This window comes from Orcinus orca, chromosome 8 (assembly GCF_937001465.1).
Source record: "Orcinus orca chromosome 8, mOrcOrc1.1, whole genome shotgun sequence".
In the NCBI taxonomy this organism is placed as follows: Eukaryota; Metazoa; Chordata; class Mammalia; order Artiodactyla; family Delphinidae; genus Orcinus; species Orcinus orca.
This window is the reverse complement of record NC_064566.1, coordinates 55,457,468-55,478,332: the sequence shown is the minus strand read 5'-3', so window position 1 is coordinate 55,478,332 and position 20,865 is coordinate 55,457,468. Positions and strand designations below refer to the sequence as shown.

The 20,865-nt window shown below is 37.8% G+C and overlaps 1 protein-coding gene across 3 annotated transcripts in view; it reads right to left on the bottom strand.

Annotated features, from left to right (window-relative positions):
* Positions 1-20,865, bottom strand: part of USP35 (ubiquitin specific peptidase 35) — an 873,752-nt gene that overhangs the window by 802,675 nt on the left and 50,212 nt on the right. The window lies entirely within an intron of this gene.

The following is a 20,865-nucleotide window of genomic DNA, read 5'->3' as shown; positions in this document are numbered from 1 at the left end:
CCCCGGAACAAGCCAATTCCCAAACCCCAGCTGAGCTCCTGTTCTCCCAAGAAGCTCTGGCTAGACAGGTAGGCATCTCTCCAACCTGCACCCACTGTGCAGGACAGTATAACCAAAGTGCGGTCCACGTAGCAGTCTGTGACAAAGCAAGTTCAGAAACTGAGACTTTAGAACCTTGTATAGTGATTTGACAGTACTATGACCGTACAAGCACACGAGCATTTGCATTTCCTAGTAAGTCATTTTATTGTATTCTACAAAGGGAAAAGTCTGCAGCAGACTGGAAGTTCAAAAGATGAAACAAAACTAGTCCTTCCCCAGGCAGTTTGAGAAGCATGACAGCAGCATGTTAGGAGTTCCTAGAGTTCAGCTCCAACCTCCTCCTGGAACTGAAGCTCAGAGAGAAGAAACTGCCTGGACATCCTACCACAGCCAAAACCAAGGCTTACTTCCACTGTGACTTTTAAAAAAGATGTCTAAGCGTGGTACTGGTGAAACACACACAGTTGAATAGATCAATAGAACAGAATAAAGAGCCCAGAAACAGACCCCCATAAATATAGTCAGCTGATCGTTGACAAAGGAGCAAAGGCACTATAATGGAGCAGAGAAAATCTGTCAACAAATGGTACTGGAACAAGTACACATCCAAAACCAAAAACAAATGAATCTGAACACAGACCCTACACCTGTCACAAAAATTAACTCCAAATGGATCACAGACCTAAATGTAAAATCCAAAACTATAAAACTCTTAGAAAATAACAGGAGAAACCTAGTGACCTTGAGTGTGGGGATGCCTTTTTAGACACATCACCAAAGACACAATCCATGAGAGAAATAATTGATAAGCTGGATTTCACTGAAATTAAAAAATTCTGTACTGTGAAGTACAGTATCAAGAGAATTAGAAGACAAACCAGAGACTGGGAGAAAATATTTGTAAAACACACATCTGATAAAGGACTGTTAAAAAAAAAAAAACCTCTTAAAACTAAACAATAGGAAAACAAACAACCTGATTAAAAAGTGAGCCAAACATTTTAACAAATATCTCACAAAAAAATTATATATATATATATATATATATATATATACATATACATACATATACATACATACACACACACACACACACAGATGGTAAATAAGCACATGAAAAGATGCTCAACATCATGTCAATCAGGGAAATACAAATTAAAACAACAATGAGATACCACTGCACACCTATTAGAAAGGCCAAAATCCAGAACACTGACAACACCAAATGCTAGCAAGGATGTGGAGCAACAGGGACTCTCATTCATTGCTGGTGGGAATGTGAAATGGCACAGCTACTTTGGAAGACAGTTTTGCAGTTTCTTACACAACTAAACATACTCTTCCCATCCTATGCAGCAATCACACTCTTTGGTATTTACCCAAAGGAGCTGAAACCTTATATCCACACAAAAACCTGCACAGGGATGTTGATGCAAGCTTTATTTAGAATTGCCAAAACTTGGAAGCAACTAACATGTCCCTTCAGTACGTTAATGGATAAATGGCACTGTGGTACATCCTGGCAGTGGAATATCATTCAGTGCCAAAAAGAAATGAGCTATCAAGCCACAAAAAGAAATGGAGCAACCTTAAATGCATATTACTAACTGAAGGAAGCCAATCTGAAAAGGCTACATACTATATGATTCCAAATGTATGATTCTGGAAAAGGCAAAACTATGGAAACAGTAAAAAGGTTGCCAGGAGTTAGAGGGGGATGAACAGATAGAGCAGAGGATTTTTAGGGCAGTGAAAATACACTAGATGAACCTCTGGAACAACATTAAATGCACCATTTGCATTATAGGGGTCCCAGAAGGAGAAGAGAGAGAAAGGGCATGAGAAAATATTTGAAGAGTTAATAGCTGAAAACTTCCCTAACATGGGAAAGGAGGAATACGTCGACACATATTAATCAAATTGACAAAAATTAAAGACAAAGAGAAAATACTAAAAGCAACAAGGGGAAACCAACAAGTAATATACAAGGGAATCCCCATAAGGTTATCAGCTGATTTTTCAGCAGAAACTCTGCAGGCCAGAAAGGAAGTGGTATGATATTTTTAAAGCAATAAAAGGGAAAAACCTACAACCAAGAATACTCTACCCAGCAGGGCTCTCATTCAGATTTGACAGAGAAATGAAAAGCTTTACAGCAAGCAAAAGCTAAGACAATTCAGCACCACCAAACCAGCTTTACAACAAATGCTAAAGGAACTTCTCTAGGCAGAAAAGAAAAGGCCACAACTAGAAATAAGAAAATGATGAATGGGAAAGCTCACTGGTAAAGGCAAACATACAATAAAGGTAGGAAATCATCCACACACAAATATAATATCAAAACTAGCAATTATGAAGAGAGGAGAGTACAAATGCAGGATATTGGAAATGCACTGGAAATTAAGAAACCAGAAACTTAAAAAGCAAGCTTGCATATATATACAGACTACTATATCAGAACCCCATGGTAACTGAAAACCAAAAATCTACTCTACACTAGACACATACACAAAAAAGAAAAAGGAATCCAAACTCAACACTGAAGATAGTCATCAAATCACAGGAAAAGAGAACAAAGAGGAAGCGAAGGAAAAAGACCTACAAAAACAAATTCAAGGGCTTCCCTAGTGGCACAGTGGTTGAGAGGCCGCCTGCCGATGCAGGGGACACAGGTTCGTGCCCCAGTCTGGGAGGATCCCACATGCCGCGGAGTGGCTGGGCCCGTGAGCCATGGCCGCTGAGCCTGCGCGTCTGGAGCCTGTGCTACGCAATGGGAGAGGCCCGCGTAACGTAAAAATAAAAAACAAAAAACAAATTCAAAACAATTAACAAGGGCTTCCCTGGTGGTGCAGTGGTTAAGAATCCGCCTACCAGTGCAGGGGACATGGGTTTGAGCCCTGGTCCAGGAAAATCCCACATGCCGCAGAGGAACTAAGCCCACGCGCCACAACTACTGAGCCTGTTCTCTAGAGCCTGTGCTCTGCAACAAGAGAAGCCACCGCAATGAGAAGCCCGTGCACTGCAATGAAGAGTAGCCCCCACTCGCCGCAACTAGAGAAAGCCCGCGCGCAGCAAAGACCCAACACAGCCCAAAATAAATAAAAATAAATTTATTTTTAAAAATTAACAAAATGGCAATAAGAACATACATATTGATAATTACCTTAAATGTAAATGGATTAAATGCTTCAACCAGAAGACACAGACTGGCCAAATGGATACAAAAACAAGTCCCATATATATGCTGTCTACAAGAGACTCACACTTCAGATCTAGGGACACATACAGACTGAAAACGAGGGGATAGAAAAAGGTACTCCATGCAAATGGAAATCAGAAGAAAGCTGGAGTAGCAATACTCATATGAGACAAAATAGACTTTGAAAGAGACTATTACTAGAGACAAAGAAGGACACTACATAATGATCAGTCCAAGAAGATATAACAATTATATGTGCACCCAACATAGGAGCACCTCAGTATATAAAGCAAATACTAACAGCCATAAAAGGAGAAATCAACAGTAACACAGTAACAGTGGAAGCCCTTAACCTCCCACTTTCATCAATGGACACATCATCCAGACAGAAAATCAATAAGGAAACACAGGCCTTGAATGACACATAAGACCAGATGAACTCAACTGATATTTATAGAGGATTCCATCCAAAAGCAGCAGAATATACGTTCTTCTCAAGTGCACACAGAACATTCTCCAGGATTGACCACATGCTGGGCCACAAAGCAAACCTTGGTAAATTTAAGAAAATTGAAATCATATCAAGCAGCTTTTCCGACCACAATTCTACGAGATTAGAAATTGATCACAGGGAGAGATCAAGATATCGGAGTAGCAGGATGTGAAGTTCACCCTCTCCCACAAATACATCAAAAATACATCTACACGTGAAACAATTCTCACAGAATATCTACTGAACGCTGGCAGAAGACCTCAGACTGCTGAAAGGGCAAGAAAATCTCCACATAACTGGGTGGGAAAAAAGAAAAAAAAGAAGAAAAGAAAGCAAGAAAGGAATCGGGGTGGGACCTGCAACATTGGGAGGGAGCTATGAAAGAGGAAAGGTTCCTGCAACCTGGGAAGCCCCCTCACCGGCACGGAGGTCAGCCAAGATAGAAGGGGAGCTTCAGAGCCTTTGAGGAGAGCGCAGCAACCTGTTTGAGGCAGCCAGAGCAGAGGGAGAACTTCACAGATGGTCAGTGCCACCACCCTGTGCTCCCTAGCCTGACACACATGTCTGCCAGAACTGACAAGGGCTGGGTGCTGGAACTCGGGCTTTGGAGATCAGAACTGGGAAGAGAACTGGGGATGGCTGTGTGGAGACAGACAGGGGTGGGAGTGGTGCTGGAATCCAGTACAACCACGGCTGGGGGTGTATGTCGAGGAAGCCTGGGACGTCATAGAGGTCAGTCACCACTGTTTGGGGGATGCACAAGGGGAGGGGTGGGACCCAGATTGCAGCCTTTTTCCCTGTGGGCACACATGCAGAGGGCAAGACACTGCCTGCACGGGCTCCAGGAGCAGTCACAAGCCCCCACTGCTTCTCTCCCACATCCCAGGAGTGGTCATGGGCTCCCGCCACCACCCTCCCAGACTCCAGGAGTGGTTGCAAGTCGCATCCACTCCCATCGCATGCCCTGAGGGTGAGTCTGAGCCACTACCACCTCTGAGAACCCCAGGACCGGGCACCAGCCACCACATCTGCACACACTCTATCAAGGGGATAACAACCAGCACAAGCTGAGAAAAGAGGCTACAGGGATCCATACTAAAAACAGCCTCACACCAGATTTATTAAACCCACACAAGCTACACAGGGATGAAACCACATATACATAGTTCTCCTAGACCACAGTAGATAATTGTTTCTCCTTAACTTACAGAGTAAGAGAAATATAAGTAACATGAAGAAGCAAAGGAACCACTCCCAGTTAAATGACCCAGCGCATTCCCCTGAATGAACACTGAAGCAGACCTCTTCAGTCTAACAGACACTGATTTCAAAAAGGAGATAATAAAAATACTGAAGGAATTAAGAAAGGCTATTGACAGAAATGCAGAGTACTGTAAAAAGGGACTAGAAACTATAGAGAGAAACCAAGAAAAATTAGAAAACATATTTGCAGATATGAAAGCTGAGCTAAAGGCAATGAACAGCAGAATGAATAATTCAAAAGAATGAATAAGTGACCTGGAAGATAGAAAAATGGAAATCACCCAATCAGGACAGCAGACAGTACACAGATTAAAAAACAAAAAACAAAAAACTTATGTGAGGGCTTCCCTGGTGGCACAGTGGTTGAGAGTCCACCTGCTGATGCAGGGGACATGGGTTCGTGCCCTGGTCCAGGAAGATCCCACATGCCGCAGAGCAGCTGGGCCCATGAGCCATGGCCACTGAGTCTGCGTGTCTGGAGCCTGTGCTCTGCAGTGGGAGAGGCCACAACAGTGAGAGGCCTGCGTAACACACACACACAAAAAAAATTCTGTGAAAGTGATGATAACAACAATGAACAGCAAAAAGATATACATGAAGATGTAAAAGAGAATATCAAAATCATAAAATGTAGGGGAGGAGAGTAAGAAAATGTAGAATTTTTTTCCTGGAATGTATTTGAACCTATATGACTACCAGTCTAAGGCAAGTAGATACAGGAAGGGGTTAACATACTTGAAAAACAGGGTAACCGCGAATCAAAAACATACAATAGATTCACAAAAAAACAAAAAGAAGAGAAGAAAAGTATAATACAAAAGAAAATCATCAAACCAGAAAAGGAAAAACAAAAAGAAAAAGGGACAGAGAGGAAATATAAAATCAATGGGAAAACACGGTTTAAAATGACAACAAATACATATCTATAAATAATTACCTAAAATATCAATGGACTGAATGCTCCAATCAAAAGACACAGAGTGGAAGGCTGGATAAAAAAGCAAGAGACTACAATATGCTGCCTATAACAGACCTACTTTAGGACAAAGGACACACATATATTGAAAGAGAGAGGATGGAAAAAGATATTTCATGCAAACAGAAGTGACAAGAAAGGGGGGGGCTGGCAATACACATATCAGACAAAACAGACTTAAAGTCCATAAAGAAAGATAAAGAAGAACATCATATGATGATAAAAGGATCAATACAAGAAGAGGATTTTACACTCATCAACATATATGCTCCTAATATAGGAGCACCCAAATACATAAAACAAATACTAACAGACGTAAAGGGAGAAATTGACAGAAATACAATAATACTAGGAGACTTTAACACCCCACTCACATCAATGGACAGATCTTCTACACAGAGGATCAATAAGGCAACAGAGATACTAAATGATACAATAGGACAGTTAAACTTAATTGATATTTTCAGGACACTACATCTAAAAAAACCAGAATACACATTCTTTTCCAGTGCACGTGGAACATTCTCTAGGATTGACCACATACTAGGGCACAAAACAACCCTCAACAAATTTAAGAATATAGAAATTATCTCAAGCATCATTTCTGACCACAGTGGCATGAAACTAGAAATTAACCACAGAAAAAGAAATGAAAAAAAAAGAAAAATTACATGGTGACTAAACAACATGCTACTAAACAACCAATGAGTCAATGATGAAATCGAAGAAGAAATTCAAAAATACTTTCAGACAAATGACAATGAAAAAACAACCATACAAAATCTATGGGATGCAGCAAAAGCAGTTCCTAGAGGGAAGTTCATAGCAATACAGGCCTTCCTCAAAAACCAAGAAAAATCTCAACCTAACCTACCAATTAAAAGAACTAGAAAAAGAAGAACAAACAAAACCTTAATTCAGCAGAAGGAAGGAAATAATAAAGATCAGAGGAAATAAATAAGATAAAGATTAAAAAAACAATAGAAAGGGACTTCCCTGGTGATCCAGTGGCTAAGACTCTGCACTCCCAATGCAGGGGGCCTGGGTTCAATCTCTGGTCAGGGAACTAGATCCCACATGCCGCAACTAAGAGTTCGCATGCCGCAACTAAAAAGGATCCTGCATGCTGCAACTAAAGATCCCACATGTCGCAACTAAAAGATCCCGTATACCACAACTAAAAGATCCCACATGCCACAACTAAAGATCTCACATGCTGCAACTAAAGATCCCACATGAGGCAACAAAGATCCTGCATGCCACAACTAAGACATGGCACAGCCAAATAAATAAATAAATATTTTTTTAAAAAAAGTCAATACAAACAAGAGCTGGTTCTTTGAAAGGATAAACAAGATTGACAAAACTCTGGCCAGGCTCACCAAGAAGAAAAGAGACAGAACCCAAATAAAATAAGAAACAAGAAAGGAGACACAACAACTGATACTGCAGAAATACAAAATAATAATAATAAGGAAATACTTTGAACAATTATATGCCAACTAATTCAACAACCTAGAAGAAATGGACAAATTTCTAGAAACATACAGCCCACCGAAACTGAATCAAGAAGAAATAGATAATTGGAACAGACCAATCACTAAAAGTGAAATAGAATATGTAATTTTAAAACTCCCTACAAACAAAAGTCCAGGACCAAATGGCTTCACAGGCAAATTCTACCAAACATACAAAATATAATTTATACCAATCCTTCTCAAACTCTTCCAAAGAACTGAAGAAGAGGGAACACTCCCAAGGACAGTCTATGAAGTTACCATCACCCTGATACCAAATCCAGATAAAGATACCACCAAAGAAAAAAAAAAAAAATTACAAGCCAATATCTCTGATGAATATAGATGGAAAAAATTCTCAACAAAATATTAGCAAACCAAATCCAACAACACATAAAAAACATCATACACCATGACAAAGTGGGAGTCATCCCAAGTTCATAAGAATGGTTCTACGTATGCAAATCAATGTGATAAACCACATAAACAAGAGACAAAAACCATGTAATCATCTCAATAGATGCAGAAAAAGCACTTGACAAAATTCAACATCCATTCATAATAAAAACTCTTACCAAAGTGGGTATAGACAGAACATATCACAAAATAGTAAAAGCTGTTTATGACAAACCCACAGCCAATATAATACTCAATGGTGAAAAGTTGAAAGCCTTCCCCCTAAAATCTGTAACAAGACAAAAATGTCCACTCTCACATCTTCTATTCAACATAGTATTAGAAGTTCTAGTCACAGCACTCAGACAAGAAAAACAAATAAAAGGTATCCAAATTGGAAGGAAAGGGATAAAATTGTCATTATTTCAAATGATATGATACTATATGTAGAAAACCCTAAAGACTCCACACAAAAACTACTGGAACTGATAAATGACTGAATTCAGCAAGGCAGCAGGATACAAGATGAATATACAGAAATCAGTTGCATTTCTTTACACCAAAAATGAACTATCAGACAGGGAATGTAAAAAGACAGTAACTTTTAAAATAGCAACCCCCAAAATGAAATGATTAGGAATAAACCTCACCAAGGAGGTTAAAGACTTATATGCTGAGAACTATAAAACATTAATAGAGGAAACTGAAGATGATTCAATGAAATGGAAAGATATCCCATGCTCTTGGATTGGAAGAATTAATATTGTTAAAATAGCCATACTACCCAAAGCAATCTACAGATTTAATGTGATCCCTATTAAATTACCCATGATGTATTTACAAGACTAGAAAAAATAATCCTAAAATTCATATGGAACCATAAAAGACCCAGAATTGCCTAAGCAATCCTGAAGAAAAAGAACAAAGCAGGAGGAATAACCATCCCAGACTTCAGAAAATAGTACAAAGCTACAGTAATCAAAATGGCATGGTACTAGAAGAAAAAATAGACATATGGATCGATGGAACACAACAGACAGCCCAGAAGTAAACCCACACACCTACGGTCAATTAATCTTCGAAAAAGGAGGCAAGAATACACAATGGGAAAAAGTCTCTTCAGCAAGTGGTGGTGTGAAAATTGGACAGCCACATGTAAATCGATGAAGTTAGGAGACACCCTCTCACCATATACAAAAATAAACTCAAAGTGGCTTAAAAGACTTAAGTATAAGACATGACACCATAAAACTCCTAGAATAGAACACAGGCAAAACAATGTCTAACAAATCGTATGTTATGATTTCTTACATCAGTCTCCCAAGGCAATAGAAATAAAAACAAAAATAAACAAATGAGACCTAATCAAACTTGCAAGCTTTTGCACAGCAAAGGAAACGATAAACAAAATGAAAATACAACCTGCAGAATGGGAGAAAATATTTGCAAATGATGCAACTGACAAGGGCTTAATTTCCAAAATATACAAATAGCTCATAAAACTCAACAACAAAAAACAACTCAATTGAAAAGTGGGCAGAAGACAAAAAGAGACATTTCTCCAAATAAAACAAACATATGGCCAATAGGCACATCAAAAGATACTAAACATTGCTAATTATTAGAGAAACGCAAATCAAAACTACAATGAGGTACCACCTCATGCCAGTCAGAATAGCCATCAAATAGTCTACAAACAATAAATGCTGGAGAGTCTGTGGAAAAAAGAGAACCCTCTTGCACTGTTGGAATGTAAATTGATACAGCCACTGTGGAGAACAGTATGGAAGTTCCTCAGAAAACTAAAAATAGAGTTACAATTATATAATCCAGCAATCCCACTCCTGGGCATATATACAGACAAAAGTATAATTCAAAAAGATAAATGCACCCCCTATGTTCACAGCAGCACTATTCACAATAGCCAAAACCTATGTTTTAGGTTTTTAGGAAAAAAACCTAAATGTCCATCGATAGATGAATGGAATAAGAAGATGTGGTACATACATACAATGGAATACCACTCAGACATAAAAAAGAACAAAATAATGCCATTTCCAGTAACATGGATGTAACTAGAGATTATCATACTAAGTGAAGTAAGTCAGAAAGAGAAAGAAAAATACCATATGATATTACTCATATGTGGAATGTAAAATATGACACAAATTAACCTATGTATGAAACAGAAACAGAATCACAGACATAGAGAATAGACTGGTGGTTACCAAGAAGGAGGGTGGTGAGAGAGGGATGGATTGAGAGTTTGGGATTAGCACAGACATAGAGAATAGACTGGTGGTTACCAAGAAGGAGGGTGGTGAGAGAGGGATGGATTGAGAGTTTGGGATTAGCAGATGCAAACTGGTATATATGGAATGGATAAACAACAAGGTCCTACTGTATAGCACCAGGAACTATATTCAATATCCTGTGATAAACCATAATGGAAAAGAATATGAAAGAGAATGTATATATGTCTACCTGAGTCACTCTGCTGTACAGCAATCATTAACAAAACACTGTAAAGCAATTATACTTCAATTTTAAAAAAGGAAATCAATCACAAGAAAAATACTGTAAGAAACACAACATGTGCAGGCTAAACAACATGCTACGAAACAACCAATGGATCACTGAAGAAATCAAAGAGGAAATCAAAAAATATCTGTAGACAAATAACAGTGAAAACACAATGATCCAAAATCTATGGGATGCAGCAAAAGCAGTTCTAAGAGGGAGGTTTATAGCAATACAATCTCACCTCAGGAAACAAGAAAAATCTCAAATAAACAACCTAACCTTACACCTAAAGGAATTAGAGAAAGAAGAACAAAAAAATACCCAACTTAGTAGAAGGAAAGGAATCATAAAGATCAGAGCAGAAATAAATGAAATAAACATGAAGAAAAAATAGAAAAGATCAATGAAACTAAAAGCTGGTTCTTTAAAAAGATAAACAAAGTTGATAAATGTGTAGCCAGACTCATCAAGAAAAAAAGGGAGAGGGCTCAAATCAATAAAATCAGGAATGAAAAAGAATAAGTTACAACAGACACCACGGAAATAAAAAGGATCAAAAGAGATTGCTACAAGCAACTATATTCCAACAAAATAGACAACCTAGAAGAAATGGACAAATTATTAGAAAGGTACAAACTCCCATGACTGTACCAGGAAGAAACAGAAAATACAAACAGACCAATCACAAGTACTGAAATCGAAACTGTGATTTAAAAATTCCCAACAAACAAAAGTCCAGGACCAGGTGGCTTCCAAGGCGAATTCTATCAATCATTTACAGAAGAGTTAACACCTATCTTTCTGAAAATCTTCCAAAAAGTTGCAGAGGAAGGAACACTTCCAAACCGATTCTATGAGGCCACCATCACCCTGATACCAAAACCAGACAAAGAAACCACAGAAAAAAAGAAAATTATAGGCCAATATCACTGATAAACATAGACACAAAAATCCTCAACAAAATACTAGCAAACAATACATTAAAAAGATCACACAGCATGATCAAGTGAGATTTATCCCAGGGATGCAAGGATTTTTCAATATCCACAAATCAATCAGTGTGATACACCACATTAACAAACTGAAGAATAAACACCATATGATCACCTCAACAGATGCAGAAAAAGCTTCTGACAAAATTCAACACCCATTTATGATAAGAATTCTCCAGAAAGTGGGCACAGAGGGAACATACCTCAACATAATAAAGGCCATATATGACAAACCTATAGCTAACATCATACTCAACAGTGAAAAGCTGAAAGCAGGGACTTCCCTGGTGACACAGTGGTTAAGAATCACCTGCCAATGCAGGGGACACGGGTTCGATCCCCGGTCTGGGAAGATCCCACATGCCATCGAGCAACTAAGCCCATGCGCCACAACTACTGAACCTGCATTCTAGAGCCCACAAGTCACAACTACTGAGCCCATACACTACAACTACTGAAGCCCACATGCCCTAGAGCCCACACGCCACAAGTACTGAGCCCATGTGCCGCAACTACTGAAGCCCACGCACCTAGAGTCCATGCTCCACAACAAGAGAACCCACTGCAATGAGAAGCCCGTGCACCGCAATGAAGAGTAGCCCTCGCTCGCCACAACTAGAGAAAGCCTACGCACAGCAACGAAGACCCAAAGCAGCCAAAAATAAAATAAAAAATTAATTTAAAAAAAAAAGGAAAGCTGAAAGCATTTCCTGTAAGATCAGGAACAAGACAAGGATGTCAACATAGTTTTGGAAGTCCTAGCCACAGCAGTCAGAGAAGAAAAAGAAATAAAGGGAATCCAAATTGGAAAAAAGTAAAACTGTCACTCTCTGTAGATGACAAGATACTATACATAGAGAATCCTAAAGATGCTGCCAGAAAACTACTAGAGCTCATCAATGAACTCAGTAAAGTTGCAGAATACAAAATTAATACACAGAAATCTGTTGCATTTCTATACAGTAACAATGAAAGATCAGAAAGAGAAATTCAAGAAACAATCCCATTTATCATCACATCAAAAAGAATAAAATATCTAGGAATAAACCTACATAGGAGGCAAAAGACCTGTATGATGAAAACTATAAAATGCTGATGAAAGAAATAGAAGACAACACAAACAGATGGAAAAACATACCATATTCTTAGATTAGAAGAATCAATATTGTTAAAATGACTATACTACCCAAGGCAATCTACAGATTCAATGAAATGCTTATCAAATTTCCAATGGCATTCTTCACAGAACTGGAACAAAAAATCTTAAAACTTGTATGGAGACACCAAAGACCCCAAATAGCCAAAGCAATCTTGAGAAAGAAAAATGGAGCTGGAGGAATCAGGCTCCCTGACTTCAGACTATACTACAAAGTTATAGTTATCAAAACAGTATGGTACTGGCACAAAAGCAGAAATATAGATCAATGGAACAGGATAGAAAGCCCAGAAATAAACCCACACTCCTATGGTCAATTTATCTTCGACAAAGGAGGCAAGAATATACAATGGGAAAAGATAGTCCCTTCAATAAGTGGTGCTGGGAAAACTTCACAGCTACATGTGAAAAAATGAAATTAGAACATTCTTTACCACCATACACAAAAATAAACTCAAAGTGGATTAAAGAACTAAATGTAAGACCGGATACTATAAACCTCTTGGAGGAAAACATAGGCAGAACACTTTGACATACATAGCAGCAATATCTTTTTCGATCCATCTCCTAGAGTAATGGAAATAAAAACAAAAATAAACAAATGGGACCTAATTAAACTCAAATGCTTTTCCACAGCAAAGGAAACCATAAATAAAATGAAAAGACAACCATAGAATGGGAGAAACTATTTGCAAATGATGCAACCAACAAGGGATTACTCTCCAAAACATACAAACAGCTCATGCAGCTCTATATCAAAAAAACAAAACAAAACAAAAAAACAACCCAATCAAAAAATGGGCAGAAGATCTAAATAGACATTTCTCCAAAGAACACATACAGATGGGCAAGGGGCACATGCAAAGATGCTCAACATTGCTGAGTATTAGAGAAATGAAAATCAAAACTATAATGAGGTATCACCTCACACCAGTCAGAATGGCCATCAGAAAGTCTACAAACAATAAATGTGGGAGAGGGTGTAGAGAAAAGGGAACCCTCCTACACTGTTAGTGGGAATGTAAATTGGTACAGCCACTATGGATAACAGTATGGAGGTTCCTTAAAAAACTAAAAACAGAGCTAGCATATGATCTAACAATCCCACTCCTGGGCATATATCTGGAGAAAACCATAATTCAAAAAGATACATGTACCCCTATGTTCACTGCAGCACTGATTATAATAACCAAGACATGGAAGCAATCTAAATGTCCACTGACAGAAGAATGGATAAAGAAGATGTAGTACATATATACAATGGAATACTACTCAGCCATAAAATATGATGAAATAATGCCATTTGCAGCAACATGGATGGGTCTAGAGATTATCATACTCAGTAAAGTATGTCAGACAAAGACAAATATCATATGATATCACTTATATGTCAAATCTGATACAAATGAACTTATTTACAAAACAGAAACAGATTCACAGACATAGAAAACAAACTTATGGTTACCAAAGGGGAAAGGTGGGGAGAGGGGATAAATTAGGAGTTTGGGATTAACATATATACATTACTATAAGTAAAATAGACAACCAACAAGGTCCTACTGTATAGCACAAGGTCCTACTGTATAGCACAGGGAACTCTACTCAATATTCTATAATAACCTATATGGGAAAAAAAATCTGAACAAGAATGGATATATATATATATATATATATATATATATATATATATATATTTATAACCGAGTCACTTTGCTGTACACCTGAAACTAAATACAACATTGTAAATCAACTATACTCCAATATAAATTAAAAGTTAAAAAAAAAAGAAAATACACTATATAATACCATATGCTAGATAAATATCATTATACAGTTTTCCAACCTACAGAATGTACAATACAGAGTGAACATAATGTTAACTATGAACTCTGGGTGATTATAATTTGTCAATGTGTAGGTTTCTCCTTGGTGAAAAAAAAAAATGAACCATTCTGGTGAGTGACGTTGACAAGGGGGGAGGCAATGCGAGTGTGAGAAGAGAGGGTTGGGAAATCTCTACATCTTCCTCTCAAGTTTTTTGTAAACCTAAACCTGCTCTAAAGAAGAGAGAGGATTCTGGGATTATGGCAGAGTAGGATGCATCAGGAAACTGTCTCCCCACATACACAATAACTGTACTGGCAGAATCTGTCTGATGTAACTAGTTTTGGAACTCACTCCGGAGTCTGTTGAAGGCTTGCAACTTCCAGGGGAAAGATTCCAGGGGAAAGCTTCCAGGGTAAACTGCAGTCAATGTCAGCTCTTAGCACAGTAGCAGATGGCTGTGCACATGTTCCTGGAGCGGTTTACACACATCTTGTAGGAGCTAGAGTGGGTAAAAAGGACTCTCTCCACGCCCCCCCCCCCCAATACTGGGGAATCTGTACTCTGATTGCTGCTTCTGATCACACAGGTGCAGACATAGACATGGGCAGCCATTGTTGCACTTTCCCGCACTGTTGTAAATGCCTTCCCCTCAAGCTAAAGTGATTTCCAGGGGACTTAAAGGGCCAGCACCCTCCCCACCCTCAGTTCCCCAATTCATTTTTTGCTTTTCCCCTTTGAGGAGCCAAACATTAGAGACTAGCACATTAAAAAAACAACTGCATATATGGGGAAAATTAGAAAGTGACTGCATATGCCCAAGGAAAGACTCAGAAAAGAGATAAGAAGACATTAAATTTACACTTCAGGCTGATCGTCAGCACAGACACAGACTATAACAATAAAAAACAAAAACAATAATAAAAAATAACAAACCCATGGGAAGAAGGAGAATCTTGATTTCCAGAGTTACCATATTATTAAACTCACATGTCCAGGGCTCCACAATCACAAGACATACAAAGAAACAGGAAAGTACAGCCCATTCAGAGGAAGAAAAATAATTCAACAAAATCTGTCCCTTAACGGCAGATGTATTAGACAAAAACTTTAAAACACTGATCTTAAAGGTAATCAAAGAACTAAAGGAAGATGTGGAGAAAGTTGAGAAAATGATGTGTGAACAAAATAGAAATATCAATAAAGAGATAGAAAACCTAAAAAGAAACAAAAAAAGAAATTCTAGGGCAAAAAAGTAAAATAACTGAAATTTAAAATTTACTAGAGGGACAAAGGCAGGATTGAGCAGGCAGAATGAGTCAGTAAACTTGAAGACAGGAGAACGGAATTTAACAAGGGTGAGGAAGCGAAAGAAATAAGATTGAAGAAAAGTGAACAGAAACTAAGAGATCCATTGGACACCATCAGAAGGACCAACATACTGTGGGAATCCCAAGAGGACGAGAGAGAGAGAAAAGGACAAGAGAGAATATTTGAAAAAATAATGACTGAAAACTCCCCAAATCTGATGAAAGACAAAAATGTAAACATCCAAGAAGTTCAACAAACGCCAAGTAAGATGAATTGAGAGAGATCCACACTGAAATTCATTATAATCAAACTTTCAAAAGACTAAGGGCAAATCTTGAAGGCAGCAAGAGAAGCAAATCGTCACATACAAGGGATCCTTAGTAAGATTATCTGTAGATTTCTTATCAGACACTTTACAGGCCACAAGAAAGTAGACAGATATATTCAAAGTGCTCAAAGAAAAAAACTGTCAACCAAGAATCTTAAATCTGGCAAACCTGTCCATCAAAAGTGAGGAAGAAATCAAGACATTACCAGATGAACAACAGCTGAGGGAATTCATGACCTCTAGACCTACCCTATAAAAAAGGCTCAAAGGAGTCCTGCAGGTGAAAAGAAAGCACACTAGTCAGTACCTCAAAGCTGTGGAAAAATAAACGTCTAAATAAAGATAAATATGTGAGTGATTATTTAGTATTATTGTAACAATGGCTTATAACTGTACTTTTTGTTTTCTATATGATATAGAAGACTAATACATTTAAAGAAAAAAGACAATTATTAATGTAATAGCTAGTATTACTATAACTTTGGTCTGAAACTCCAAATCTTCTCTTCTACCATAATTCAGGAGACTAATGCATCTAAAAGAATTACTGGTTTATGTTTTAGAGCACACAGTTATAATTAATTATAATTATGATTTTGTGACATCAACAACCAAGGGGGGCAGGATAGAGCTGTGAAGGAGCAGAGTTTTCCTATGTTATTAAAGGTAAGCTGGAGTAGCAATTCTCATATCAGACAAAATAGACTTTAAAATAAAGACTATTAGAAGAGGCAAAGAAGGACACTACATAATGATCAAGGGATCGATCCAAGAAGAAGATATAACAATTGTAAATATTTATGCACCCAACATAGGAGCACCTCAATACATAAAACAAATACTAACAGCCATAAAAGGGGAAATCGACAGTAACACATTCATAGTAGGGGACTTTAACACCCCACTTTCACCAATGGACAGATCATCCAAAATGAAAATAAATAAGGAAACACAAGCTTTAAATGATACATTAAACAAGATGGACTTAATTGATATTCATAGGACATTCCATCCAAACACAACAGAATACACATTTTTCTCTAATGCTCATGGAACATTCTCCAGGACAGATCATATCTTGGGTCACAAATCAAGCCTTGGTAAATTTAAGAAAATCGAAATTGTATCAAGTATCTTTTCCGACCACAACGCTATGAGACTAGATATCAATTACAGGAAAAGATCTGCAAAAAATACAAACACATGGAGGCTAAACAATACACTACTTAATAATGAAGTGATCACTGAAGAAATCAAAGAGGAAATTAAAAAATACCTAGAAACAAATGACAATGGAGACACGACGACCCAAAACCTATGGGATGCAGCAAAAGCAGTTCTAAGAGGGAAGTTCAGAGCAATACAAGCCTACCTTAAGAAACAGGAAACATCTCGAATAAACAACCTAACCTTGCACCTAAAGCAATTAGAGAAAGAAGAACAAAAAAACCCCTAAGTTAGCAGAAGGAAAGAAATCATAAAAATCAGATCAGAAATAAATGAAAAAGAAATGAAGGAAACGATAGCAAAGATCAATAAAACTAAAAGCTGGTTCTTTGAGAAGATAAACAAAATTGATAAACCATTAGCCAGACTCATCAAGAAAAAAAGGGAGAAGACTCAAATCAATAGAATTAGAAATGAAAAAGGAGAAGTAACAACTGACACTGCAGAAATACAAAGGATCATGACAGATTACTACAAGCAAGTATATGCCAATAAAATGGACAACCTGGAAGAAATGGACAAATTCTTAGAAATGCACAACCTGCCAAGACTGAATCAGGAAGAAATAGAAAATATGAGCAGACCAAAAACAAGCACTGAAGTTGAAACTGTGATTAAAAATCTTCCAACAAACAAAAGCCCAGGACCAGATGGCTTCACAGGCGAATTCTATCAAACATTTAGAGAAGAGCTAACACGTATCCTTCTCAAACTCTTCCAAAATATAGCAGAGGGAGGAACACTCCCAAACTCATTCTACAAGGACACCATCACCCTGATACCAAAACCAGACAAGGATGTCACAAAGAAAGAAAACTACAGGCCAATATCACTGATGAACCTAGATGCAAGATTCCTCAACAAAATACTAGCAAACAGAATCCAACAGCACATTAAATGGATCATACACCATGATCAAGTGGGGTTTATTCCAGGAATGCAAGGATTCTTCAATATACGCAAATCAATCAACATGATACACCATATTAACAAACTGAAGAAGAAAAACCATAAGATCATCTCAATAGATGCAGAGAAAGCTTTCAACAAAATTCAACACCCATTTATGATAAAAACCCTGCAGAAAGTAGGCATAGAGGGAACTTTCCTCAACATAATACAGTCCATATATGACAAACCCACAGCCAACATTGTTCTCAATGGTGAAAAACTGAAAGCATTTCCACTAAGATCAGGAACAAGACAAGGTTGCCCACTCTCACCACTCTTATTCAACATACTTTTGGAAGTTTTAGCCAGAGCAAACAGAGAAGAAAAGGAAATAAAAGGAATCCAAATTGGAAAAGAAGTAAAGCTGTCACTGTTTGCAGATGACATGATACTATACATAGAGAATCCTAAAGATGCTACCAGAAAACTGCTAGAGCTAATCAATGAATTTGGTAAAGTAGCAGGATACAAAATTAATGCACAGAAATCTCTGGCATTCCTATACACTAATGATGAAAAATCTGAACGTGAAATCAAGAAAACACTCCCATTTACCATTGCAACAAAAAGAATAAAATATCTAGGAATAAACCTACCTAAAGAGACAAAAGACCTGTATGCAGAAAATTATAAGACACTGATGAAAGAAATTAAAGACGATACAAATAGATGGAGAGATATACCATGTTCTTGGATTGGAAGAATCAACATTGTGAAAATGACTCTACTACCCAAAGCAATCTACAGATTCAATGGAATCCCTATCAAACTACCACTGGCATTTTTCACATAACTAGAACAAAAAATTTCACAATTTGTATGGAAACACAAAAGACCCCGAATAGCCAAAGCAATCTTGAGAACGAAAAACGGAGCTGGAGGAATCAGGCTCCCTGACTTCAGACTATACTACAAAGCTACAGTAATCAAGACAGTATGGTACTGGCACAAAAACAGAAAGCTAGATCAATGGAACAGGATAGAAAGCCCAGAGATAAACCCACGCACATATGGTCACCTTATCTTTGATAAAGGAGGCAGGAATGTACAGTGGAGAAAAGACAGGCTCTTCAATAAGTGGTGCTGGGAAAACTGGACAGGTACATGTAAAAGTATGAGACTAGAACACTCCCTAACACCATACACAAAAATAAGCTCAAAATGGATTAAAGACCTAAATGTAAGGCCAGAAACTATCAAACTTTTAGAGGAAAACACAGGCAGGACACTCTATGACATAAATCACAGTAAGATCCTTTTTGACCCACCTCCTAGAGAAATGGAAATAAAAATAAACAAATGGGACCTAATGAAACTTCAAAGCTTTTGCACAGCAAAGGAAACCATAAACAAGACCAAAAGACAACCCTCAGAATGGGAGAAAATATTTGCAAATGAAGCAACTGACAAAGGATTAAGCTCCAAAATTTATAAGCAGCTCATGCAGCTTAATAACAAAAAAACAAACCACCCAGTCCAAAAATGGGCAGAAGACCTAAATAGACATTTCTCCAAAGCAGATATACGGACTGCCAACAAACACATGAAAGAATGCTCAACATCATTAATCATTAGAGAAATGCAAATCAAAACTACAATGAGATATCATCTCACACCAGTCAGAATGGCCATCATCAAAAATCTAGAAACAATAAATGCTGGAGAGGGTGTGGAGAAAAGGGAACACTCTTGCACTGTTGGTGGGAATGTAAATTGATACAGCCACTGTGGAGAACAGTATGGAGGTTCCTTAAGAAACTACAAATAGAACTACCATATGACCCAGCAATCCCACTACTGGGCATATACCCTGAGAAAACCGTAATTCAAAGAGAGTCATGTACCAAAATGTTCATTGCAGCTCTATTTACAATAGCCCGGAGATGGAAACAACCTAAGTGTCCATCATTGGATGAATGGATCAAGAAGATGTGGCACATGTATACAATGGAATATTACTCAGCCATAAAAAGAAACGAAATTGAGCTACTTGTAATGAGGTAGATAGACCTAGAGTCTGTCATACAGAGTGAAGTAAGTCAGAGAGAGAGAGACAAATACCATATGCTAACACATATATATGGAATTTAAGAAAAAAAATGTCTTGAAGAGCCTAGGGGTAAGACAGGAATAAAGACACAGACCTACTAGAGAATGGACTTGAGGATATGGGGAGGAGGAAGGGTAAGCTGTGACAAAGCAAGAGAGAGGCATGGACATATATACACTACCAAACGTAAGGTAGATAGCTAGTGGGAAGCAGCCGCATAGCACAGGGAGATCAGCTCGGTGCTTTGTGATTGCCTGGAGGGCTGGGATAGGGAGGGTGGGAGGGAGGGAGATGCAAGAGGGAAGAGATATGGGAACATATGTATATATATAACTGATTCACTTTGTTGTAAAGCACAAACTAACACACCATTGTAAAGCAATTATACGCCAATAAAGATGTTAAAAAAATCCAATTTGAATGTAATAACTTTAAGATGTTAAATGTAATTCCCATGAAACAACAAAGAAAATAGCTTTAAAATATACACAAAGGAAATTAAGAAGGAATTTAAACATTTTGCTGTCAAAAAAAAATCAACTGAAAACAAAAGAGGACAGGAATGCAGGAAATGAGGGACAAAAAAGCTAGAGGGCATACAGGAAACAGCACAATGA